The sequence below is a fragment of the Rhinopithecus bieti genome, unplaced genomic scaffold (assembly GCF_001698545.2).
Source record: "Rhinopithecus bieti isolate Rb0 unplaced genomic scaffold, ASM169854v2 scaffold_24392, whole genome shotgun sequence".
Classification (NCBI taxonomy): Eukaryota; Metazoa; Chordata; class Mammalia; order Primates; family Cercopithecidae; genus Rhinopithecus; species Rhinopithecus bieti.
The window spans coordinates 459059-486701 of record NW_016812542.1 but is presented as its reverse complement, the minus strand read 5'-3'; the positions used below and the strand labels follow the sequence as shown (position 1 = coordinate 486701).

At 37.4% G+C, this 27643-nt stretch overlaps 1 protein-coding gene and 1 pseudogene across 1 annotated transcript in view; one reads left to right on the top strand and one right to left on the bottom strand.

Annotated features, from left to right (window-relative positions):
* Positions 1-27643, bottom strand: part of NEK7 (NIMA related kinase 7) — a 155672-nt gene that overhangs the window by 94565 nt on the left and 33464 nt on the right.
* LOC108545094 (proline-rich protein 13 pseudogene) lies at positions 19983-20401 on the top strand (annotated as a pseudogene).

The window sequence follows — 27643 nt, the reverse complement described above, 5'->3', positions numbered from 1 at the left end:
TATTATTATTAATTACAAAGGGAAAAAGAGTGATTTCATAGTAGAGAGCCTGGCAGACACCACATTAGCCAAATAATCAAAAGTTAACATCACCAGTAATGGGACATGCAGATATATGCCTCCAAATACAATGCACTGAGCAGAAAATCACCTCTGTGATATTCCTGCCAAAAATGTAAACCCTGAATTGTTTCAACTATTTAAATTGACAAATAAAAATTCTATATATTTTATACAATAATGATGTTTTAAAATGTGTATATAGTGGTGAAGTCTAGGATTTTAATGCACCTGCCACTGGAGTAGTGTATATTGTACCCAAAAGTAGTTTTCATCCCTCACATCCCTCCCACCCTTCCCCATTCTGAGTCTCCAATGTCCATTATCCCACACTGTATGCCTTTGTGTACCCATAGCTAGGCTCCTACTTATAAGTAAGAACATGCAGTATTTGGTTTTTGATTCCTCAGTTACTTCATTTAGAATAATGCCCTCCAGTTCCATCCAAGTTGCTGCAAAAGACATTATTTCATTCTTTTTTACAGCTGAGTAGTATTCTATACACATACACACATATATATACACATTTTAATATATTATATAAAAATACACATAAACTGTTAATTATAAACATGTTTATGTAAATATATATAAATTTAATATATAGATATATATAAAACATATATACACACGCACACCACATTTTCTTTATCCATTCATCAGTTGAGGGGTACTTGGGTTGATTCCATTTCTTTGCAATTATAAATTGTGCTGTAATAAACATACACATGCAAGTATCTTTTTGATTCACTGACTTCTTTTCCTTTGGGTAGACATCCATCAGTGGAATTGCTAGATCAAATAGATTTACTTTGAGTTATTTGAGATATTTCCATACTGTTTTCCATAGAGGTGGTACTGATTTACATTCCCACCAGCAGTGTGTAAGTGTTCCTTTTTTACCATACCCATGCCAGAATCTATGACTTTTTAAATAATGGCCATTCTGGCTGGGGTAAGGTGGCATCTCATTATGGTTTTAATTTGCATTTCCCTGATAATAAGTGATGGTGAGCATTTTTTCATATTTGTTGGCCACTTGTATATCTTCTTTTGAGAAATATCTATTCCTTTTTTTTTTTTTTTTGGCCAATCTTTTAATTACATTTTTTTTCTTGCTTATTTGAGTTCTTTGCATATTCTGCATATCGGTCCTTTGTTGGGTTCATAATTTGCAAACATTTTCTCCCATTCTACAAGTTGTCTATTCTGATGATTATTTCTTTTGCTGTGTAGAAGTTTTTTAATTTAATTTGGTCCCATTTATTTATTTTTGTTGCGGTTGAAGTTGTTTTTGGAGTCTTCATCATAAATTCTTTGCCTAGGTCAATGTCCAGAAGAGTTTTCCTTAGGTTTTCTTCTAGAATTTTTATAGTTTCAGGTCACGGATTTAAATCTTTAATCCATTTTGAGTTAACTTTTGTAATATGGTGAGAGATAGGGATCATTTTTCTACATGTGGCTATCCAGTTTTTCCAGCGCCGTTAATCAAATAGGATGGCCATTTCCCAATTTATGTTTTTGTACTCTTTGTCGAAGATCAGTTCGTTGTAAGTGTCCGTCTTTATTTCGGGATCTGCTATTCTGTTCCATTAGTCTTTGCATCTACTTTTATACCAGTACCATGTAGCTTGGATTACTATAGCCTTGCAGTATGATTTGAAGTCAGGTAATGCAATGCTTCCAGACTTATGCTTTTTGCTTAGGACTGCTTTAGCTATTTGAGCTTTTTGGTTCCATATAAACTAGAGGATTGTTTTTCCTAATTCTGTGAAAATGATATTGGTATTTTCACAGGAATTTCATAGGATTGCTTTGGGCAGTATGGTCATTTTCACAAAATTGATTCTTTCAATCCCTGAGCATGGGATGTATTTCCATTTGTTTTGTTTATTTCAGCAGTGTTTTGCAGTTCTCCTTGTAGAGACCTTTCACCTACTTGGTTAAGTATATTCTAGGCTTGGAGCTTTTTTTCTTTTTTTTCTTTTTTGTAGGTAGGTATTGTAAAAGGGATTGAGTTCTTCATTTAATTATTAGCCTGTTCATTGTTGGTGTATAGCAGTGTTACTGATTTCTGTACAATGGTTTTGTAACTTGATACTTAATTCATTTATCAGATCTAGGAGTGTTTTGGAGGAGTCTTTGGGGTTTTCCGGTATAAGATCACATAATGAGAACACAGAGACAGTTTGACTTCCTTTTTTCCAATCTGGATGTCCTTTATTTCCGTCTCTTGCCTGATAGCTCTGGCTAAGTCTTCAAGTACTATACTGAATAGAAGTGGTGAAAGCAGGCATTCTTATCTTGTTCCAGTTCTTAGGGGGAATGCTTTCAACTCTGTCCCATTCAGTATGATGTTGGCTGTGGGTTTGTCATATATGGCTTTTATTATTTTGAGGTATGTTTCTTTATGCCTAGTTTGTTGAGGGTTTTTATTATAAGGAGATGCTGGCTTTTATCAAATGCTTTTTCTGCATCTACTGAGATGATTATATGGTTTTGTTTTCAAATCTGTTCATGTGATCAATCGTATTTATTGACTTACTGCGTTGAACCATCCCTGCAACCCACTTGATCATGGTGAATTTTTATTTATTTATTTATTTTTGATGTGCTGTTGAGTTTGGTTTGCTAACATTTTGTTGAGGAGTTTTGCATCTGTGTTTTACAAATACTGGTCCGTAGTTTACTTTTTCAGTTATGTCCTTTCCTGGCTTTATAACATTGGCTTCATAAAATGAGTTAAGAAGGATTCCCTCCTTCGCAATCTTTAGAAAACAGTTTCAGTACACTTGGTACTAATTCTTCTCTGAATGTCAGGTAGAATTTGTCTGTGAATCTATGAGGCCCTGGGCTTATTTTTCTTGGCAGTTGTTTTTTAGTTATTTAATGACTGATTCAATCTCATTGCTTGAGATTGGTCTGTTCAGAATTTCTATTTCTTCCTGATTCAATCTAGGAGGGTTGTCTTTTTCTAGGAATTTATCAATTTCCTCTAGGTTTTCTACTTTGTGCACATAAGGTGTTCATAGTAATATCAAATGATCTTTTGTATTTCTGTGATATTGATTGTAATGTCTCCAGTTTCACTTTTAATTGAGCTTATTTGGATCTTCGCTCTTCTTTTCCTCGTCAATCTAGCTAGTGGTCTATCGATTTTATCTTTTCAAGTAACCAGCTTTTTGTTTCATTGATCTTTTGTACTTTTGTTTGTTTGTTACAATTTCATTTAGTTCTGCCCTGATCTTTGCTACTTCTTTTCTTCTGCTAGCTTGGGTTTGGTTTGTTCCTGTTTCTCTAAGAAGAAGGTGTGATATTGGGTTGTCAATTTGTGATCTTTCAGACTTTTTGATGTAGATATTTAGCACTACAAACTTTCCTCTTAACACTGTCTTTGCTGTATCCTGGAGATTTTGATAACTTGTGCCACTGTTATCATCCATTTTGAAAAATATTTAAATTTCCATCTTGATCTCATGGTTAACCCCAAAATCATTCAGAAGCAGACTGTTTAATTTCCATGTATTTGTACAGATTTGACGGTTCCTTCTGGAATTGATTTCTAGTTTTATTTTGCTGTGGTCTGAGAATATACTTGATGTGATTTCTATTTTTATAAATTTATTGAGACTCAAATTTTGTGGTCTATCATATGATCTATCTCGGAGAATGTGTTATACCTTGTGCTGATGAGAAAAATGTATATTCTGCAGTTCTTGGGTAGAATGTTCTGTGAATATCTATTAGGTTCACTTGCTTACAGTGCAGCTTCATTTGTTCTAGAGTGCTATTTAAGTCCAGTGTTTCTTTGTTGAATTTCTGCTTCAATGATCTGTCTAGTACTGTCAGTGGAGTGTTAAAGTCCCCACTATTGTTGTGTTGCTACCTCTTTTCTTTAATCTAGTGGTATTGCTTTATGAATCTGGGAACTCCAGAGTTGGGTACATATATGTTTAGGATTGTTATATCTTCTTGTTGAATTGATCCCTTTCATCATCCTATAATGATGCTTTTCTTTTTTTACTGTTATTGCTTTAAATACTGTTTTATCTGATACAAGAATAGCTATTCCTGCTTGCTTTTAGTTTCCATTTGCATGAAATATCTTTTTCCACTCCTTTACCTTAAGTCCACAAGAATCCTTATGTGTTAGGTGTGTCTCCTGAAAACAATACATATTTGGCTTTTGATTTTTATCCATTCTGCTAGTCTGTATCTTTTAGGTAAGAGATGTCCAATCTTTTGGCTTACTTAGACCACAACAGAAGAAGAATTGTCTTGGGTCACACATAAACTAACGATAGCTGATGAGCAAAATAAAATAAATAAAATAAAATGCAAAATATCTTATAATGTTTTAAGAAAGTTTAAGAATTTGTGTTGGGCTGCATTCAAAGCCATCCCAGACCACATGTAGTGCATGGGATGTGGATTGGACAAGCTTGTTTTATGTGGAGCATTTAAACATTTACATTTAGTATTAGTATTGAGATGTGAGGTACTGTTCCAGTCATGTTGTTACCTAGTGACTTTGTTCTCTTCATTTTGTTATTGTTTTATAAGCCTTGTGAATTTTATGCTTTCAGGGGTTTCCATTCTCATGTATATCAACCTTTTGTTTCAAGATTTAGAATTCCTTTTAGAATTTCTTGTATGGCTGGTCTAGTATTGACAAATTCCTTCAGCATTTGTGTGTCTGAGAAAGACTATTTGTCCTTCATTAATAAAAACTAGTTTTGCTTAATACAAAATTCTTGGCTGTCAATTATTCTTTTTATGGAGACTAAAGATAGGATCCCAATCCCTTCTGGCCTATAAGGTTTCTGCTGAGAACTCTGCTGTTCATCTGATATGGCTTCCATTGTAGGTTGCCCGATGCTTTTGTCTTACTATTGTTAGAATTCTATCTTTCACATTGACTTTAGGTAGCCTAATGACTATATGCCTTGATGATATTCCTCTTGTAATAAGTCTACTAGGAGTTCTCTGAGTTTCTTGTATTTACATTTATAAATCTCTAGTAAGGCCAGAGAAGTTTTCCTCAATTATTCCCTCAAATAGGTTTTCCAAACTTTGTTTTTTCTTCTCCTTCAGAAATACCTATAATTCTTAGGTTTGGTCATTTTATATAATCCCATATTTCTTGGAGACTTTGTTCATTTATCTTAATTCTTTGTCCTTTATTTTTGTATGACTGGGTTAATTTGAAAGCCTTGACTTCAAGCTCTGAAATTCTTTCTTCTACTTGGTCTAGTCTATTGTTAAAACTTTCCATTGCATTTTGTAGTTCCCTAAATGTGTCTTTCTTTTTGAGAAGTTCTGATTGATTTTCATTAAAATATCCATCTCTTCAGAAAATTTTCATCCATATCCAGAATAGTTTTAAAACTTATGTTGGTCTGCATCTCTCTCTCATACTTCCTTGAGTAACTTAATAATCAACCTTTTGAATTCTTTGCCTGGTATTTCGAAGATCTCATCTTGATTTGGATCCACTGCTGGAAAGTTAATGTGATCTTCTAGGGGTGTTATAGAACCCTATTTTTTCATATTCCCAGAATTATTTTTCAGGTTCCTTCTCATCTGGGTAAACTATTTTACTAATTATTTTGTATTTATTTTTTATTCATTGAGTTTTATTTCCCCCATGATGATGTGACTTCACTGTCATCTAGCTTCAGCTCTGGGGGCTTTCAGTAGCAAACACCGTATGAATTCCTTGGTTACAGAGAACCTTTGTGCAAGATGCTGGCTTTCTCAGATGATGGTTGTAACAGCAATGTGCTGGGTGTATGAGCAGATTCACTGGCTCCTGTGGGGCCAGAAGAGCGGAGGTCTCATGAAGCTTATTTCAGTCCCCAGTGGTGTGCATTTTTTAAAAAAAGTTTTCTCCAATATTTTATTCACTGGGTTGAACAGTTCAGGCTTCAGGCTAGTAGGACATGCCCATGGGTAAAAATGGCTGTAGCTAAAGCAGGTGATAAATGCAATATCCCAATGGTGGGCAATATCCCAATCGTAGGCAGAGGTCCCACCCTTGACAGAGGTGGCTGGGGAAGTGCTCAGTGAAATCCACTGATGTCTTTCAGGGGGAAAGAAGGAAGGCACCACAGCTCTCCTTCCAGGCCAGCAGGAAAGCGACCCACCTCCCAGTAACACTCCTAATCCAGTGTTCTGGCTATTGAGATCAGACAGGCACCTCTTTTCATCTGCAGGAATGCTGATGTTCCATGTAGAGAGGGGTTGTGACTCTACCTCTCACGCAAGCCTGAATGTGTAGAGTGCTCCTCCTCTGAGGATAGAGTAACCCTGAAGTGTTCCAGGAAGGCTGTCCACAGATGCACCCGTGCCAAGCTCCTGTGGGAGAAGCCCCAGTTGTTTCTGCAGTGGTAGGCAAAGGGGAGAACAAGCCCCCTTCTCCAAGACCCTTCACAAGCATAAGGGCTGCCTGACTGTTGGGGTAAAGTCGCAGACTTTCCCCACTGAGCACAGCACTGCATCTGTGCCTCTGCTGAAACTTTCCACTAGTGTAAAGTTCAGAGGCTCAAGTCCTGCAGTCTGGTTTCTTTTGTCCCACAGGGTGCTCCCTTAATGTGGTACACTCCCCCTTCCCTTAGGATTAACAGTCCCTAAAGGCCAGACTACTGTGAATCCTGCTGCGACTCTCGTTCAAGTGATGCTATCACACTCCAGATTGGTGCTGTGGAATGTCTGCAAGGAATCCAGAGATGTGACCCGTCCTCTATAATCTCCCAGCAGCGGGTACCACACCAGCTCTGATGGGGGTGGGCGGGGAGATGTAGACACTGAGATTTCCTTGGTTAGAAAGAGCCTTAGTATGTTGGTTTTCTCAAATACCAGCTGTAACAGTAAGGTATTGGGCACGTGGAGAGACTCAAGACCTCCTGGTTAGCCAGAGTGACTCAAACAATGATGATAGCTGAGGTCATGCAAATGTTTTCTTCTTCCTAAGTGCTGTGTTTTTGTGCCTGCAGATGTTGAAATGAACTGTGCTGGTTGGCCTCCAGCTGGGAGGTGGCGCTTGCAAAAGAGGATCAGCTGTAGTGGTAACCCTAGATTTTTTGCTTGCCTTATGTTGGGGTGGTACTCTGGTATTTCAGGCAATGGGCTGAGCCATGGAGTTCCCAAATGTCCCTGTCCATTGTGTTACACTACAAGGGCAGATAGAGGAGCAAAGCCAGGTGTGGGCGGGGTCAGGCAAGTCCATGCTCTGGCTCCCCACGTGCAGACACAAGCAGTGGCCCCAGTGGGGATCAGAGGGCAGTTCCCTGGCTGCTGGTGGGGTAACATTCAAGGGAGGAGTGCAGCTGCCTCTACTGCACAAAATAATCCCCACTGGGAATGGGGATTAGCAGGCGGCAGTAAACCCCACTCTGCTCCCATGTACCTGGCAAGGCAGGTCTCACACCCGCAGTGTTTTGCTAACAGCGGCCAGCTGAATTCCAGGCAGGCTGTACTCAGAACACAAAACTGCCCCCAGGCCATATGCCCTTTGGCTTTCAGGGGATGACTCTCATGGTCTGACACCAGCTCCCGCACCTGTGGCTATAGCACACCTTTGGTTCGCTCATCGGTTACAGTCAATCGGTTTGCTTCTTGGGAAAAAGTTCACAGCATGAATCTTTACACACAGTTTTGTCTTTCGAGGTGGAAAAGGCATGCTAACGATGCCTGCAGTCCGCCATCTTGCAAAAAAAAAAACAAAAACTGCATTTCTTTCCATTAGAACTATGTTACTAATACCAGAAAATAAAACATTTTTCAAATTCTTCAATCACTGTTCTAATTCAATAACCTATTATTTTATATACTTTCTTCAATCTTATGCTAAAATTGTCTCCTAAAAATATTATTTATGCTACTTTGGGTACTATAAATCCCTATAAATATTAAAACGCCTCAAAATAATGAAAAGTAAGCACATGTGTACACACACATCACAAATCAGAATGATCCATTTAGAATGGCCTGAGATCTCAAGAAGATTTAAAACTATTGTAATCTGTGAGTGTAATCAATAGAAAAGAGAATTGTGTATAGGATTTTCATATTTCATTCTTTTGTAACAATGATAACTATAGTATTCTTCATCTAATACATAATTTCCTATAACAATAAGGCTCTGGAATCTGTTTCCTGCCACTCATTGCTAAAAACTTTTTAAAAGTATTCTCAACAAAGAAATAAGTTAAAAATTGGCCGGGCGCGGTGGCTCAAGCCCGTAATCGCACTTTGGGAGGCGAGAACGGGCGGATCACGAGGTCAGGAGATCGAGACCATCACTGGCTAACATGGTAAACCGTCTCTACTAAAAATACAAAACTAGCTGGGCGAGGTGAGCGCCTGTTAGTCGCCAGCTATCGGGAGCTGAGGCAGGAAAATGGTGTGACCCGGGAAGGCGGAGCTTGCAGTGAGCTGAGATCCGGCCACTGCACTCCAGCCTGGGTAACAGAGCGAGACTCCGTCTCAAAAAAAAAAAAAAAAGAAATAAGTTAAAAATAAGACAATCCAAATATAAAATAATAAAACCACCGAACTGGAAAAGAATTAGAAGACCTAATTCTACTTTAATTTTAATGCCATAGTTCTCTTCATAAAGTAGAGTAATTTTGTCTTAACTTTATTAACAACCTAATAGGCAAAAGAAATACATACTGGAAATAACCATAAAGCATGTTGAGTATCACTAATAAAGAAATACAAATTTAAGGGACAATGACATATAATACAGTTGATAACCTATCAAAATAATAAATACTATAAAAAGTAGATATAATGCTCACATAGGTGTATAACCTTTCTAGAAAAAATATGACAATAAATATCAAGTTTTTTAATATACTTTTACTCAGTTCTATTAATCCCAAAATTCTCTTCTAAAAAATTAATCAGTGACTACATTTGGGATTACATATAAGAATGTACATATTACAAAAGCACTTACCATTTTAAAAAACTGGAAACAAAGTATAACAATATGAGAATGGCCAAATAAATTACAGAAAATACATAAAATAGAACACTAGATTGAAAATATTTATTAAAATTTTTAGGATACATGCAGTGACTTACTCCTGCAATCTCAGCACTTCAGGAGCCCTATGGGGGAAAACTTGAGGGGCCAGGAGTTCAAGACCTGCCTAAGCAACATAGCAAGACCCCATCTCTACACACAAAACAGCTGGGCATGGTGGCATGTGCCTATAATCCGAGCTACTCAGGAGGTGAGGCAGGAGGATCACTTGAGCCCAGGAGTTTAAAGTTACGGTAAGCTATGATAACACCACTGCACTCCAGCCTAAGTGACAGAGTAGGATCCTGTCTCTAAAAAAATAAAAATAGGCCAGACACGGTGTTCACAGCTGTAATCCTAGCACCTTGGGAGGCCCAGGCAGGCAGATTGCCTGAGCTCAGGAGTTCAAGACCAGCCTGGGCAACACGGTGAAACCCTGTCTCTACTAAAGTACAAAAAACAGCCAGGAATGGTGGCAGGTGCCTGTAGTCCCAGCTATTAGGGAGGGTAAGGCATGAGAATTGCTTGAACCCAGGAGGCAGAGGTTGCAGTAAGTTGAGAACACGCCACTGCACTCCAGCCTGGGTGACAGAGACTCCATCTCCAAATAAATAAATAAATAAATAAATAAATAAATAAATATTAGACCCGGCATGGTAGCTCATACCTGTAATCCCAGGCACTTTGGAAGGACAAGGCAGGAGGATCGCTTGAGCCTAGGAATTCACGACCAGCCTGGGCAACATAGCGAAACTCCATCTTTGTTATTAAAAAAAAAAAAAGAGAGAGAGAGAAAGTGAAAGAAAATTAAAATCAAATGTTTCAGTGATATTTTAAAATGTATGAAATATAATATGAAATGAAAACTAAGACTCAAAACAAATTTCCATATTCTATGTACTCAAAATATATTGTTCTTATCATTATCAAAATTACATTTAGTTAATTGCATAGTTATTTGTTGAAGCTATCTACTTTGCCAAAGTATAAGCCAAATAAGGTTAGGAAATTCTTTTATGTATCACTTTATCCCTACAGTGATTGGAACAGGGATAAACATATAGTAAATAAATATTTGCTGAATTATTCTAATAAGAATTTGTAATATATTAAATCAAAAACAGCACTTTGCATAATGAAATGTACAAAATTACCTTAACACTGTTTTTAAGAAAAGCACATTTGTATGTGTGTATGGGTATGGAAAAGAGTATAGGCAATCTTTGCGTTCACAGTGGCAAGATAGTTCAGTCAAGTTCTCCAAGGACAGTTTTACCAAAAAAAAAAAAAGTATACATATATACACATACATATGTGTCATGTATATATTATGTGTATACATGTGTGTGCATATATACTTGTGTGAGTGTGTATATATATATATGCTTTAATGCATCACAGAGCTAAAGAAATAGAGACAAATTAGCGGTCCAGAGTATCCAAGGGCTGAAGGAAGCCAAGAAAAGCGAACCCAACATCTAAGCATGTTTTTTCCACTGACTGTTATGCAGATTACGGAAATGCAGTTGAGATGCTAAGAGGCTGCATGGCATTTCTTACAGTCTCTTGGAAACAGAGAAACAGAAATTGTAGTCTAGAGTTCAACAAGGGCCACCGTGAACATCCCTATGATTTGGCTAAGGACTTTGAAAGCCTTAAACATCATAAACAAGCCTTCTCACAGCATTAAATTATCTCAAATACTAAAATTATCTTAATTGACAAAAGCTGTATATATTTATCATACAAACATATTCTGAAATATGCACACATTGTGCAATAGCTCAATCAAGCTATTATTATTATTATATTATTAATGCATTTAATTAATAAATGCATTACCAGCCTGGGCAACATAGGGAGACGCGGTCTCTACAAAAAAATAAAAATAAAAATAATTAACTGGGCGTGGTGGCAGGTGCCTGTGGTCCCAGCTCCTCAGGAGGCTGAAGTGGGAGTACTGCATGAGTTTGGGAGGTCAAGGTTGCAGCACCAGTCGTACCACTGCATTTCAGATTGGGTGACAGGGCAAGACCCTGTCCCAAAACAAACAAACAAAACACATTAAACTTCATACATTTATTCAAACCCTAAAATTAAAGTGATTTCTGATAGCTACTGCCCCCAGCTACCCAGACAAAAGTAAAAATTATCTGAAGGAAGATAACATCTTAGGCTCCAGATTATTTGTACAAACAATTTTGCACATACAATATCCAATACATCATGAAAAATAGCCAGGCACTTAAGCAAGTAAGACTACATGAACACAGAATAGCAAAGAGAATAGGCAGAATCAAAATGACCTCAGATAGAAGGCTAAAGATATAGGGAGAAATGTTAAATGAAGAGCATGGCAACAAGGCAAATTTAATTAAACATCTATATGAAACCATAGATAAAAGTGATTGCCATTTTAAAAAATTATTTAAAAAAAAAAAAAAAAAAAAAGAAATGTATCTAAAATTGAAATGCATGAAACCAATACATAAATAGAGAGATAAATGAAGTTAAAGTGTTCTAAGGGTTCTATTAGGATGTCTGGGAAAAGAAAAGTGTATTTACATGATCTTTATTTCATTTTATTTCTCAGTCTATGTACCTTTTTTAACATTTATTTTAGAACTTTTAAATTAAGGTATAACTTACATACAATTAAATTGCCATTTTAATGTACAATCTCTACAAGTATGACAAACTCAGTAATGAAATCAACCACTAGAATCAAAATATGGAACAGTCCATCAGCCCATAGAAGTCCCCTGTGTCCTTTCAGTGTCAAACCTTCCTCCAGTCCTTGACAACTACTAATCTGTATTCTATCCCTACAGTTTTATTCTTTCTAGGATGTCATATAAATGAAGCCTTTTGAATGTGACTTCTTGAACTTAGCATGGTGCATTTCAGATTCATCAAGGTTACAGTTTGTTCATTTTTATGGCTGAGTACTACTCCATTGAATGGACATATCTCAATATTCATTCTCCAACTGAGGGGGGTCTGCATTGTTTCAAGTTCAGGATAATTATGAATAAAGCCCTTATAAACATTTGCATACAGGTCCACACATAAGTTTTTAATGCACTCTACACTCTGGTAAATACCTAGGAATCAAATTGTTGGGCAGCATTAGATTTAATAAGTTAAGGATAAATGTAAAATAGTAGGTCTTTATTTGGTATAAGAAATAAAACATAGAGAATGAAAGTGTCTCAGACTGGCCTGAATTATCACATACCTTCTTTGCGGTCCCAGTGATGTTCCTGTCACTCATTATTTTATTGCTTCCTACTCTAATTTAAAGATTATCAAAAATATTGCATATCATATTTGCCTACTGAATTTGTATTTTCATCAATTCATCAAATGAGAAAGAAGAAAAAAGTAATAGGATTTCTAATAAAAATTGTGACAAATTGAGAAATGTAATGAACCTTTCAATTCTTTGGAAAAGTAGACATTACCTTCCCCTGACTATTCACTGAATTAGAATGGACTTAAAATGAAATCGTAAATTGTATGCTGAAAGCATATAGATGCCATATTTTCATCAGAAAATTAAGCCCACTATGAGGACAGTTGTTTATGAATTCCTACTCCTATTTCTATAAAATGCCTACGGTTATTAACTAATCAATAGGAATGGAATTCTGAAAAATGTATAACATATGACCATAGAAATATTAAAACTGTTAAATATAAGCTAATTGATATAGGATAATTTATGTAAAAAAAAATTCAGGCACTGAAATGAGAAAAGTTCACAGCACTTGTCTTTTCTTTAAATCTTTTGGAGTTGTTGCTGTATTTCAGACATATTCTCTAAAACATCTGATCATTTCCCAATAAGGTAATATACTGAGAAAGGAAGATTCTACATTAGAATGCAGGCAAGTGTCACTAAAATATCATTTTAAAGTTGTTTTACACTGCAGCATCACTAAAAAGTAATAAAATAAAGTTTGAGATAATCAGCATTAATGTTTTTTATTTTGGTTCTTGCTGATACCTGCTGGTTTAATTTTATCTTCTTCTTTACTATACATTGATATGTTAAGAGTTCTAAATACAAAGGCTTGTAGCACATAAAACAGAATCTTTAATCAAGGGACCACTGACCCCAAAACAAAATGAGCACATATCAACCAATCACTTCCTGTATCCACTGATTTTTTATTGAAATCAGTGTTATGGCTATTACTGTAACTCACTCCCTAACGAATGTACTTAATTTGAAGTCTCTGTTACCTAATATTTTGATTCTGCCTCATTACTTAATTCTGAGACTTAATTCTGAAACTAAAGTTACAGTTTTTTTTAACCTAAACTGCAAAAGCCAGTGGGCCATATTAATAGAACTCAAAAACACAAAAACGTGGATGTCTTTAAAAATATTACACAAGGTACTACTTTTGTTTGTTTAAGCAAATCCCAAATCCTATACTGATAAAATAAGACAACAGATAATATATTATCCTTACTAAATCCTTAAAATTTTACTTTCTTCTTTCCCTTCTCTTTCCCCTCCTTTCCCCCTAAACCCACTGTAACACAATGAAAGAGAAGTGGTACTTTCCTCTTTCTAAAACTTCTGTTTCATATTCCTAACATTAAAAAATATATACATTTTAAAACTGACTTTAAAGGGAAAATGCTATAGTAAGCTGCCTTTTACTTATATTTTCCTGGTTCTTACTCTCTGTAACTTTGCAAACCTAGTAAGAAATAGACTGCATATACCATTATTAAACAGGCAAAAGGATTAGCTCAGATCCGAACCTGTACTTTAGGATGTGTATGAGAAAGCAAAAAAAAAAAAAAAAAAAGGTGCAGTGTATGTCATGAGTAAATACTTTTCATTTATTAATTCATTTATTAATTACACATTAAATCTGTTTCTCCCAGAGCAAATACAGTTATTTAAACCTAATTATTTTGGGCCAGGTAATCCTGAGTGCATACTATGAAAAAGTAGTTCACACCCCTGCTTGGCTATCAGAATCACCCGTGGAGCTTTTTTTGTTTTAAATATAGCTGCTTGGGCCACCCAACACCTCCACCCCTGATTATGACTAGATAAGTCTGATAGGACCTACATTTCTGTATTTCAAAATAAATAATAAGGTACAGAGATGATTATCATGCACAGTTAGGTTTGAGATTGACACAGTATTTTCATTTAATAGGAGTTCACTCTATTTTCAGTTTAGTTCTCTGCATCCAGATGTATCATTGAAAGTGATGCACACTTGGCAATGCCTGCCAAAACTGCCACTGTTTTTGGCCCCACTAATACAGCTGTTTTAGACTCAGGCAAAGAATATGAAAGAAGAAGCTCATGCTCAGTGCCTTTCTGAGTCTAAATTGGATCCAAACAAAAATAAGCAATGGGGTTTTTATTCAAAGACAATGAATGATGACTTAGTGGAAGTAGGAGAAGAAGGAAGGGAGGAAGGGGAGCAGCACCAGTAGCAGGGGCCTGCACTATTCCTGGGGCATTTTAGTTGTTGTTAATATTGTGGTTATTATATGTTACATTTTAAAAGAACAAGGAAAATTGGGAAGGAGCACAAACATCCCTCCCAGGCACACGTGGATGTCTCTTGAATATCTCCCCATTCCTTTTTTAAAACAGATCTCAAGTCGCACATTAGTTACAAATCTATAATGAAATGTGTTTTATTCCTCAAATTGCAATGTTTGGAATAGTTATTTCAGCCAATATCTGTAAATGAAATACCTGAGTTTCATTTTAAAATAACAAATACAGATCTAACCTATTGAATTTTAAAACAAAAGAAATCAAGCATCTCAATATATGCCAGTTTAGGAGCTATGACAACATTACAGCACAGCAAAAAATAAGTGTTATGACTTGCTCTCATATTTATTTTTTATTTTTGTATTAGTCTTTTGTATCAGAGTCTTACTCTGTCGCATGGGCTGGAGTGCAGTGGTGCAATCGTGGCTCACTGCAGCCTCTAACTCCTGGGCTCAAGAGATCCTCTCGCTCCAGCTTCCCGGGTAGCTGGGAACACAGGCACATGCCACATGCTCAGCTAATTTTTAAGCAATTTTTTTGTAGAGACAGGATCTCATTATGTTGCCGAGGCTAGTCTCAAACTCCTGGCCTCAAGTCATCCTCCCACATCAGGCTCCCAAAGTGCTGGGATATGGTCATGAGCCACTGCAACTGGCCCCTCTCATCTCTAAAGTTTTCCATTGTATCCTCAAAATACAAAGATTACTGCTTTCCCGAAAAGGATCTATGAAAAAAATATTTTACAAAAGAAAACAGGAAGGAAGGAAACCACAAAAACCCAAATGAATTCAACCTGTGTCACTTTCTAGGCCACAGGTCAAACCAATGCCTCTTTTTCGGAGCTCTCATTATTAGCAGCCCCTGCTTTAGATGTGGGGGTGAGGTTCATTCTGTTAAGTTTTATTATTTCTGTTATGACTGCTCCTGTTTTTACTGATTAGGAACTGTTTTCAAACACATGATGTTACTTCTCACAGTCCTCACTGGATGAAAAGGGGCTTTATTCTCCAAAATTCAGTAAGATTGTCTGAGTCACAACAGAACCAGCTTCCCTTCTCTGGAATAGATACCAATGTCCCCACAGACAGAATTCTCTACTTCTCCTAGACATTAAAGTACCAGAGTTCTTGTGTTTGTCTTAATGTATTGCTTCTCAAACTTTTCCATGAGCAATGAAGATAAAGTCTATTCCTGTACCTGGAGGTGCAACTAGAAGCAAGTCCATGTAAGTAAGAAATTCATTCAAAATCTACTTTTCTTTTAAAGACGAAGAGTTGTTTTTATGCTCCTCTTCATCATACAAAATATTTTTCTTTAAAAAATCTTTAGTGGAACTGATGCTCCAGGTGGATAGTTTCAGCACCAGGTTTGAGAAATGCAGCCCTAAGCAAACATGAGATGTAACTAATGTGACACTCCACCTAAAGACTTGTGACATATCATCTATTTCACACCCTTCAATTTTATATAAATACATCCCAATCACAAAGGTTAACAGACTTTAGAAATTACTGGCAGTGAGGAAGGATGGTTACAAATGCCATGTGAGAACTCGTGAAAACGTCATAGTATTTTATTTTACTCCAGAAGCATTTGTAATTCAAATATGTCAATTCTAGGCCAAAAAAAAAAAAGAAGTGGTAGAAAGGTGTTTTCCCAATGTATTATTGTTTCCATTTTTTTCTCCAGCCTTCCCATCCCTGACCCTAGAGTCATTTGGGATAAGGGAGAGTTACAGGGTTTGGCTGTGTCCCCACCCAAATCTCATCTTGAATTATAGCTCCCGAAATTCCCATGTGTTGTGCGAGGGACCCAGTGGGAAATAACTGAACCATGGGGGTGGATTCCCCCATGTTGCTCTCATGGTAGTGAATAAGTCTCATGAAATCTGATGGTTTTATAAAGGGTTTCCCTTTTCGCTTGGCTCTCCTTCTCCTGTCTGCTGCCACGTAAAACATGCCTTTCACCTTCCACCACGATTGTAAGGACTCCCTAGCCACATGAAACTGTGATTCCATTAGACCTCTTTTTCAGAACAGACTAATACAGAGAGATTCTGGGAAAAGCAGCACCAGCATAGCCACTGTGATTTCTGGTAACACTCCCTAGCGAACTGGAAAGGAGAACATGGAAGCAGAATACCACCTGCCTGAGAGGCTGTGCATACAGCATTACAGAAGTGCTACAATCATTTGCTCCCATCCAAAAATAACACTTTCAACAGTAATGAGTTTCCACCCAGGATTTTGGGCAAGTTACTCAATGACTGACAGGGAATTGCTAAAGTGAGGAAAGCACCAAACCAGTCCTCTGCAGTCCTCCTTGTGACGAAAGGCTGGGTCACATTTTTTTTTTTTAATATTCCTGACAACACCTACAATGGCACTGAAACATTAATATAATGATTGATGCCTGTGAACATTTAAATCCTAAGCCAGTGTAACTAATGTGGATCTCTAGTGCTGCTGAGGCTACGTCTGAGTTATTTCTGGTTTGGAAACAGACATGGCTGAAGTACCTCTGACTTTTTAGGTAAAGCCAAAAAGAGTCAGCAGGCTAGATGTCCTGAGATGAATGATTGTAATAAACTGTCCTAAGACATGAAACTTTAGCTTAATGCTAAATCCAAACTACAGGGCTCTTTGTGATTGCCACATAGTTTAAGAGCCTTTGCTGAACAAAGGGTTCCCCAATTCTCAAACCAATCTCGATATATGCTATATTTTTAAATAAAGCTTGACTGTGACCTTCCAAGTGTTCCTTGTTTATGGTCACTATGTCGGAAAGACATGCCTCCTCCTCTGTACTTACAAATCTCTGGTACAAAAACTCCAAGTGTGTCTTGGTGTCACCTGGATTTTCCTAAAAGACTATCAACATGTTGAGGCTCCAGAAAGAGAAGAAAATGGGACCAGAAAAGCATAAAAATTACATAAGGACAAAAGGAAAGAAGAGAGAGAAGATATATTTGTTAAGCTACAGCCAGTTCCTTAGAATATTACTGATGGATTCTATAAAAAGAACTGAATCACTTTAGTTTGCTATCCAAAGCAGAAATCAGCAACCTTTCGGTAAAGGGTCAGACAGTAAGTATTTTAAGCTTCACAGGCATCAAATGCTCTCTGTTCCAACTGTTCAAACTCTAATGACAAAGCAGCCATAAAAATATATAAAGGGACATAAGTTACTATGTGCCAATAATACTTTATTTACAAAAACAGGCACAGTACATAACATTTTATATAATAAATAACCACTGTATACTCCTGGCTTTTCAAATGAATAAAACAATTTTAAGAGATAAACAGAATATAGACCCATTCAGTGTATCCTAAAATAAAACTGAAATACTTTGCAGCCAACCACTGTATAAATTTAGATATGACCTATGGAGTAAATTCTGGTGGGACTCATTGATCTATGCTTCTGTTATCCCCCCGTCAACACAACACACAAAAACAGCACCCTCTTCCACTTAAAAAAAAAAAAAAGTAGAAATTAAGTAATTATATACAATGAAAATATAATCCACACATTATATACCACAAAAATCACTCTCTACCTAAAATCCTATAAATCTCAACAAGCCAACATGCATAAACACATAATCTCCACAGAGAGGGCACCCATTTAGTCTGTAATATCTCAAGTAATCCAAGAAACCAAAGCAAAAACATTGCTAACAGGATAAAAAGCAAAGCCAAGATTCTGGCAGACTCAGTGCTAGGGAGACAAAACTGGAGCACAGAAAGCACCAAAGGGCCTGGCACAGTGGCTCATGCCTGTAATCCCAACACTTTGGGAGGCCGAGGCAGGCAGATCACCTGAGGTCAGGAGTTCGAGACCAGCCTGGCCAATAGTGAAACCCCATCTCTACTAAAAATACAAAAATTAGCTGGGTGTGATAGCACATGCCTATAGTCCCAGCTACTCAGGAGGCTAAGGCAGGAGAATCACTTGAACCCAGGAGGGCAGAGGCTGCAGTGAGCCAAGATCATGCCACTGCACTACAGCCTGGGCAACAGAGCAACATCCCATCTCCAAAAAAAAAAAAAGAAAGAAAGAAAAAAGAAAAGAAAGCACCAAAGAGCAGAGGTCTATGTAAACACTCTCGTCATTCAGTCAAGACCTCTGAAGACAGACCAGCCTCCACTTAAAGGGGATACACTCATAATAAAAAATACTGACTCTTCTCTGGAGATGGTGGTACCATTTATAGCCTCAACAAGTTTTCATACACAATATCTGGTATGCCATTAGAAAAAAAAGCAAGCTGGCCAAGAAATTGGATACGGAAACCAAAATAAGGAGCAGAACAACAGAAATAGGCCAATATATGAACCAGATTTTAGAATTATCAGAAAGTAAAATCATTATGATTAATATGATCTATAAATTAGATGAAAATACAGAGAATTTCTCAGAAATCTGAAATGTATAAAAGAAACAAATGCACCGTCCACAAAACAATAAAAGTCCTAATTAAATATTGGTTTTAATAGGTCAAAGATGCATTGAAATCTCTGGCGTGTTCACCAATAGAATGAATGAATGCACAAAGAGCAGGGTAATGGGGCAAGAGGTAGCAAAAAATTTAAGTAATTTTAAAAGGAGAGCAAGAAAGGCAAAATAGGACAAAGAGCAGCTGGAACAATAGAAAACAAGATGACAGATTTAAATCTAAATATATTAGTATGACACAGAATGAAAAAAAGCTCCAATCGAAAAACAAAAATTATCCAACTAAATTTTTTTTAAATTCTAAGTTACTTGTAAGACATGTCTTACATATTAGAACATAAAAAGATTTCCTGAAAGATGAAAAAGAAACACTATGTGGACCCTGGCCAAAAGAAGGCCCGTGTAACTACATATTAGATAAAGTAGCTTTTAAGACCAAAATATTAGAAATAAAGAGGAATATTTCATAAAAATAATAGACACACGTCAGCAAGATGTAACAATCCCATATTTAAATAACATAGCCAGAATATATAAAGCAAAAACTAACAGTCTAAAAGGGGATAAAAATTCCAGCAGCAAACAGAATAAGCAACTCTCTGGGCTTGCAGAAGAGGGGCACTCCTCCTTCACCTGAAGACAATACAGACGCTTCTACATCATAGGACACACAGGCCCCATCAGGATTTATCCCCTCCTGGCCCCCAGCCTAGTAACCAGGATCAAGGGAAGGAAGCCCAAAGAAAGCTTCCACAGTGCTCATAATGTCCTACATTTTCACCTAGTGTGTGGCCACATGGGGGGTTCCCTTCTAAAACTTTATTGAGCTGAGGAGAATGCAGCAAGCCCAGGAGGTGGTGGAAAGGCTGGAGGACACACCTAAACATGTGGAATCCCAATGCCAGGCAGCCAGGCCAAATCCATATCCTCCCAACGTCAAGTACCCTGGAAGTTCAAATCCCACCCACCCACCACCTATCAACCCACCCTTCCCCCCAGGTCCCTTTCTTCCTCCCCAGGGCAATCCAGCTTTCCCCTCAGGTGGGTCCCCTCATCCTGTGCCACAGCTACGGTATCCAGGATGCTAACCATCGGGTCCCTACCCTCCTCCATACCCACCACCTGCCCCTGGAATGCCTCCTGTGAATCCCTTGGCTCCTGGCATGGTCAGACCAGGAGTGACAGTGGACGAGAAGATGCAGAAGAGAATGAAGAAAGCTCATAAAAAGATGCACAAGCACCACAAGAATGGCAAGCATTCCTCCTCCTCTTCCATCAGTGACTCTGACTGAATACAGGCCCTGGACCTTTTTCTCAAGTCTCACCAGTTCTGTTCTCCCATCGAGCTTCAGATGCCATGTTGTAACAGGGGAAAGTAGCCCTTGTGCTCCCCACCCCTACCCCCACCTGAGCCTCACCCTGCTGTTCAGCCCTGAGTGGCTAGGGAAAATGGGAAGAGGATTGGCATGGCACGGCCATCTTCTTAATGCTTGGATAGATCATATAGCTAATGAGTTTAGCAGGGGAGCTATCTTTTGAAGATGATGAACTAAATGTTGAAAACAAATGTTTGAAAAAAAATTGCTGAGTTGTACACTTAAATATATAATGTACTATTTGTCTGTTGCACTTTGATAAAAAATGTTTTTTGAGAAAACAATTATATTCAATCTACATTTTCAAAGAAAAGTGCTTTATTAGGAAACTTCACAGTGTCTTATATTGGTATTCACATACATTAATTATTTCTCTATCTTTGTCACTGTATCTACATAGTAGGCAAAGACCACACCAGTCAAAAACTATTCTTTATTAGAAATGTTAACTGCTAAGAAACTAATGAAACTTCAATATTATACAGTAAGTGGCTAATAAAACAAATATAATTATATTGTAGAAATTTATATTTGTACATAGCTTGAACAATAAAGTAGATATCATTTGTACACTACTATGTGCTAAGTACCGGGCCAACTGCCTTATATGCAATACTCATATGATCCTCATAATAATGTATTAATTCACCAAAAAAATACATCTGCCAGGCCTTGGTACACAAAAAGTCCAAGTCCCACCCCCAGCGGTTCTATTACTATATCCAAGGGAAAAGTGAGACTTATTCAGGTTACCAGTGGCACTCATGGTCACTGTGGCAGACTCTGTAGACTGACCAACCCCACATCCATTCCCAAACTCTTCCTTGCATTCCTCTACCTCAGACACTAAAAAGCTAATTACTCATCTCCCAGCCAGTCTTTCAGCTCAACTTAACCATGTAACCTAGATTTGGCCAAAGCTATAAGCAAAAGTCTCTTGTCCTGATAAAGGATGCCTTAGACCTTCCCTCTTTTCTCCCAGCCCACCATGTGGATATGATGCCTCAAGCTGAAGCAGCCAGGATTTTTAATGAGAAAAAGGTCAAAGAATCACAGAGATTCCAGCCCTGGCATCACTGAACATTACTATAACTACTGTCACTGAAAAAGATTTCTCATTATGTGAGAAAAATAAAACTCGGCCGGGCGCGGTGGCTCAAGCCTGTAATCCCAGCACTTTGGGAGGCCGAGGCGGGCGGATCACGAGGTCAGGAGATCGAGACCATCTTGGCTAACATGGTGAAACCCCGTCTCTACTAAAATACAAAAAATTAGCCAGGCGTGGTGGCGGGCGCCTGTAGTCCCAGCTACTGGGAGGCTGAGGCAGGAGAATGGCATGAACCCGGGAGGCGGAGCTTGCAGTGAGCCGAGATCGCACCACTGCACTCCAGCCTGGGCGACACAGTCAGACTCCGTCTCAAAAAAAAAAAAAAAAAACTCTTTGTAGTTGTTACTTAAAGCTAAATCCATTCCTAACAGATACGTCACACAGCTAGCAAGTGGGAAATCAAGATTTAAACTTAAATCCAGCTCTCAACAAAGCATCAAACTGGGTAACTTTGCTATGAACATTTACTCCAAACTGTAAATAATACATTTTCCACAAATAAGTGCTCATTCCGAAGCCAGACAGATAATTTACAAAAACATCAAGAAGTCACCTGAGAACTCTGTTCTCGTGCATCTTTTACTTGGTTGCTGCACTAAATAAGCTTGTGATGACCCTTTCCTGACTTTTAAATACAGCTTTGTAGATACTGGTCTATAAGCAATAATGCGTTTTGAGCTTCTCAGAAGCATTAAGCTTTAGAATTAATAACATTAAACTTTCCAATTTTCCTAGAATATAGGAATGGATAAGAGTCTGACTCACTTTTAATTAATAAAGTATTAACTTTATCTTAATCGTCATACTAAGACCAAAATCTGAGAAGAAAAATGTCTTCTGGTAGCAGGAACAATAACAAGATATATTTATAGATAACCTTTTATTAAAAGAAATGTCTCAGACCATTGGAAGAAAATTACTTATCTTCCTAAAATATAGATTAATAAATGTCTTCTATTTATTAAATTATAATTAATATAAATCAATACATTTAAAATACTAGTGCATATTCAGGTTAAATTTCTTTTTGAGATGGAGTCTCACTCAGTCATCAAGGCTGGAGTGCAGTGGCACAATCTCAGCTCACTGCAACTTCTGCCTCCCAGATTCAAGCGATTCCCCTGCCTCAGCCTCCCAAGAATCTGGGATTACAGATGTGCACCACCACACCTGGCTAATTTTTGTATATTTGTTTTAGTAGAGATGGGGTTTCACTATGTTGGCCAGGCTGGTCTCGAACTCCTGACCTCAGGTGATCTGGCCATCTCGGCCTCCCAAAGTTGTGGTATTACAGGCACGAGCTACCGCACCTGGCCCATATTCAGGTTAAATTTCAAAGACAAATTAAAATTTGATTTAAAAAGTTAATCTTTGCTCTCTATTAACATTAAACAGTTCAAGGCAATGGGAATATATGGTTAAATGGGTCATTTTCTGGAATCCTCTAAAGTGAGCATCCATAATACATTCCTTTTAAATCATGTGTACATGACAAAACAGTATGTATACTCTTGTGGAGAGTCAAGGGTTGATTCCACAAATGCATTTAAAATGTTTCAGCTGCCGGGCGCGGTGGCTCAAGCCTGTAATCCCAGCACTTTGGGAGGCTGAGTTGGGTGGATCACGAGGTCAGGAGATCGAGACCATCCTGGCTAACATGGTGAAACCCCGTCTCTACTAATACAAAAAACTAGCCGGGCGAGGTGGTGGGCGCCTGTAGTCCCAGCCACTCGGGAGGCTGAGGCAGGAGAATGGCGTAAACCCGGGAGGCGGAGCTTGCAGTGAGCCGAGATCCGGTCACTGCACTCCAGCCTGGGAGACAGAGCAAGACTCCGTCTCAAAAAAAATAAATAAATAAAAAATAAAAATAAAATGTTTCAGCTGTGCCAGGCCCTAGGAGAAGGTGACGACTCCGTTGTTTTCATTTTTTTGTTTTTTTATGATAATTATTATTATTATTATTATTATTTGAGACAGAGTCTCGCTCTGTCGCCCAGGCTGGAGTGCAGTGGCGCGATCTCGGCTCACTGTAAGCTCCGCCTCCCGGGTTCACACCATTCTCCTGCCTCAGCCTCCCGAGGAGCTGGGACTACAAGCGCCCACCACCATGCCCGGCTAATTTTTTGTATTTTCAGTAGAGACGGGGTTTCACCGTGTTAGCCAGGATAGTCTCAATCTCCTGACCTCGTGATCCACCCAACTCAGTCTCCCAAAGTGCTGGGATTACAGGCGTGAGCCACCGCGTCCGGCGACTCCCTGTTTTTTTTAGTCTACTGAAAGGTACTTATACTTCAATTATTGTAAACATATGCCCAAGTGCCCTAGCAATTCAGAATTTTTTTAATAACACAGAAATATAAATGGTGATAAGCCAGAAAGCTTTCTACTAAAACTTCTGAAAAAACCTCCTTTTGTCTTCCCCCTTCTTCCCACTGCTCTCCATTGTCAATATCATATATCAATACCTTCGTCTCACACCAGTCAGAATGGCTATTATTAAAAAGTCAAAAAATAACAGGTACTGGCAAGGTTGTGGAGAAAAAGGAACACTTATACACTGTTGGTGGAAGTGTAAATTATTTCAACGACTGTGGAAAACATTGTGGCGATTCCTCAAACCTAAAACCAAAAATACCATTCAACCCAGAAATCCCATTACTGGTTATATACCCAAAGGAATATAAATTGTTCTGTCATAAAGACACATGCACCTGTATGTGCACTGTAGCACTATTCACAACAACAAAGACATAGAATCAACCTAAATGACCATTATTGGTAGACTGGATAAAGAAAACGTGGTACATATACACCATGGAATACCATGTAGTCATAATATGGTTAAATATATGGTTAAATGACTAACTTCTGGTTCAGTCTTGAGAGGGTGTGTGCATCCAGTAACTTACCCATGTCTTCTAGATTTTCTAGTTTATGTACATAGAGGTGTTTATAGTATTCTCTGATGGTTGTTTGTATTTCTGTGGTGTCAGTGGTGATATCCCCTTATTATTTTGATTGTGTCTATTTGATTCTTATCTCTTTTCTTCTTTATTAGTTTAGCTACCGGTCTATTTTATTAATTTAAAAAAAAAACAGCTCCTGGATTCACTGATTTTTTGAAGGGTTTTTCATGTCTCTTATCTCCTTCAGTTCTGCTCTGATCTTGGTTATTTCTTGTCTTCTGATAGATTTGGGGTTTGTTTGCTCTTGGTTATCTAGTGCTCTTAGTTGTGATGTTAGGTTGTCAATTTGAGATTTTTCTAGCTTTTTGATGTGGGGACTTATTGCTATAAAGTTCATTCTTAACACCGCTTTAGCTGCATCCCAGAGATTCTCACACTTTGTCTCTGTTCTCATTAGTTTCAAAGAACTTCTTGATTTCTGCCTTAATTTCATTATTTATCCAGGAGTCATTCAGGAGCAGCAGGCTGTTCGATTTTCATGTAGTTGTGGTTTGGGGTGTGTTTCTTAATCTTCAATTCTAATTTGACTGGACTGTGATCTAAGAGACTGTTTATTATGATTTCAGTTCTTTTGCATTTGCTGAGAAGTACTACACCTCTTCCCCTCAAATTGCCTCCAACTATTTCCACTTCAGCTGGTAAATACCACCATCTACCTGGTCCCTACCAAAGAAACCTTGGAGTAATCTTTCATTCGACCCTATCTCACCCATGTCTAATCAATTTCCACATCACACCAATAAATTAAAAAGCAAACAGCAGAAATAGAGAAAATAGAAAACAAAGACAGATTCAACAAAACCAAAAGCTGGTTATTTAAAAAAAAAATTAACAAAAATAGACAAATCTATGGTGAGACTGATCAATAAAAAAAGGGAGAAAGCAAAAATAAATTATAAAAAATATTACAGAGGAGCGTAACTACAAATCCAGCCAAATAAGAAATGTGGGGGAAAGAAAGGAAGAATATAAAAAAATAAATTTTACATCTGTAAATCTGAAAACGTAGATAAAATGAACTTCCTGAAAGTATGTACGTGTATTTGTACATATAAAAAATTAATTCTAAAATATGAAAAAAGGGGGCCTGAAATAGCCAAGAAATTTTTGAAAACCCTTAACAAGGTAAAGCGTCTTTCCTAAATAGATATCAAAGCTTATTGAAAGTGCAACTGAAGCAGAAAAAAACAGGGAGAACACTGGAACTACTCATGCATGAAAAATCTCTGAGAGAAGTGGCATTACAGGCAAGTGGATGAAGTATACACTATTCAATCAATGGCATCAGGATAGCTTGTTATCAATTGTTTTGAATCAATAAATACATACACACATGTATACACACAGAAACAAAGGATTATCACCTTGTACTATATAGAGTGGATTAAAGAACTAAATATGAAAAGTAGAAATTTACAACTTTTTGAAGAAAATAGACAAGTATTTCTTCACAACATCTAGGTAAAGAAAAATACACTTCAGGAAAACTATTACAAACTATTAAAAAAAGACTGACAAATTCAATTACATTAAAATTAGAAATATCTGTTCCTCAAGAGAGGTAATTTTAAAAGTACAAAGAAAAGTCAGTAAATCAATTGATCAATAAAAGATCAATAAAAGAATATGTACAATGCATACAACTATTTTGGAATTCATATCTAGGATTTATGAAAAAATCAATAAGCAAAAGTCAACCTAATTTTTTAATTGGCAAAAGACATTAACAAGTAATTTGTAGAAGAACATATGAAACTATACTCAATCTCATCACAAATCAGGGAGACGCAAATTAAACACAGGATACCACTTCATACTCATCAGATGGGCTAAAAAAATTAAATTCTGTCAAAATAAAACCAGAATATGGAACAGCTGGAACTCACATGTACTACAAGCAGAAATATTTGAAGGACAACGTCCCTACAACCCACCAATTCTTCTCCTAGGTATATACCCCAAAAAAACTCTAACGTGCACAAAGACACACAAAAATGTTCAGGACAGCACAGTCTGTAATAGTCACATAGTGAAAAGAGCATTTCACTTCTGCCAGGACCCAGCGGGATTAAAGGCCTAGGACCCCTTGATGGGTTAGTTTCCCTGTTTGATCTACTGAGTTAGAAAAAAACTTTTGTAAACTTAAGTGTTGATGTTACTACCTGTTTCAAAACACTCTAAAATATAAAAATGATACCATGAATACATCAAAGTATGAAATAAAAGCAAATGCACTAAACAAAATACTATATAAAACTCATGACTTTACTGTTTATCTAACAGGAAGCATAGCAAAATCCTTCTACTCGTTTAGAAAAGCCAAGATTCTAATATGATTATAACAAATTCCATTTGTTGGAAATAAAACAAAAAAAATTATCATCCTTCTCTTCCAGGGCCACTCTCCTAATAAATGGTAGAAATAAAAAAGAAACAAAGTATTCCTAGGAAAAGGTACTAAATTTCTCAATTTGTAATTCCATTAACAATTACTTAGTTACAAATACATTTGAATTTATAAGAATGCAAACAAATGATCTAGGACCAGAATGAGTCACAGATTTTTAAATTCATAGTTACAAGGGACTTTAGAGAGTATCCTCTAAATACACAGAGAATCATGTCTTCTCTATATCTGATTCTGTTCAATTTTATTTATTTATTTATTTATTTATTTTTATTTTTTTTTTTTTGAGACGGAGGTCTTGCTCTGCCGGCCCAGGCTGGATGGCAGTTGCCGGCTCCAGCTCACTGCACAGCTCCGCCTCCCGGTTCACCCCCCATTCTTCCTGTCCCAGCCTCCCGAGTAGCTTGCACTTACAGGTCCCGCCTCGTCGGGCCCGGCTAGGTTTTTGTATTTTTTAGTAGAGGACGGTTTCACCGTATTAGCCAGGATGGTCTCGATCTCCTGACCCTCGTGATCCACCCGTCGTCGCGCTCCCAAAAGTGCTGGGATTACAGGCTTGAGCCACGTCCCGGCCTCAATTTTATTATAGTAAAACTGTATTTTTATTCTAGAAGTCCACAAAACAGTATACTCTTAATAAATATTCATTTTCTTAAAGCTTAAGTCATCCAAAAGCATTAAAGAAAAAT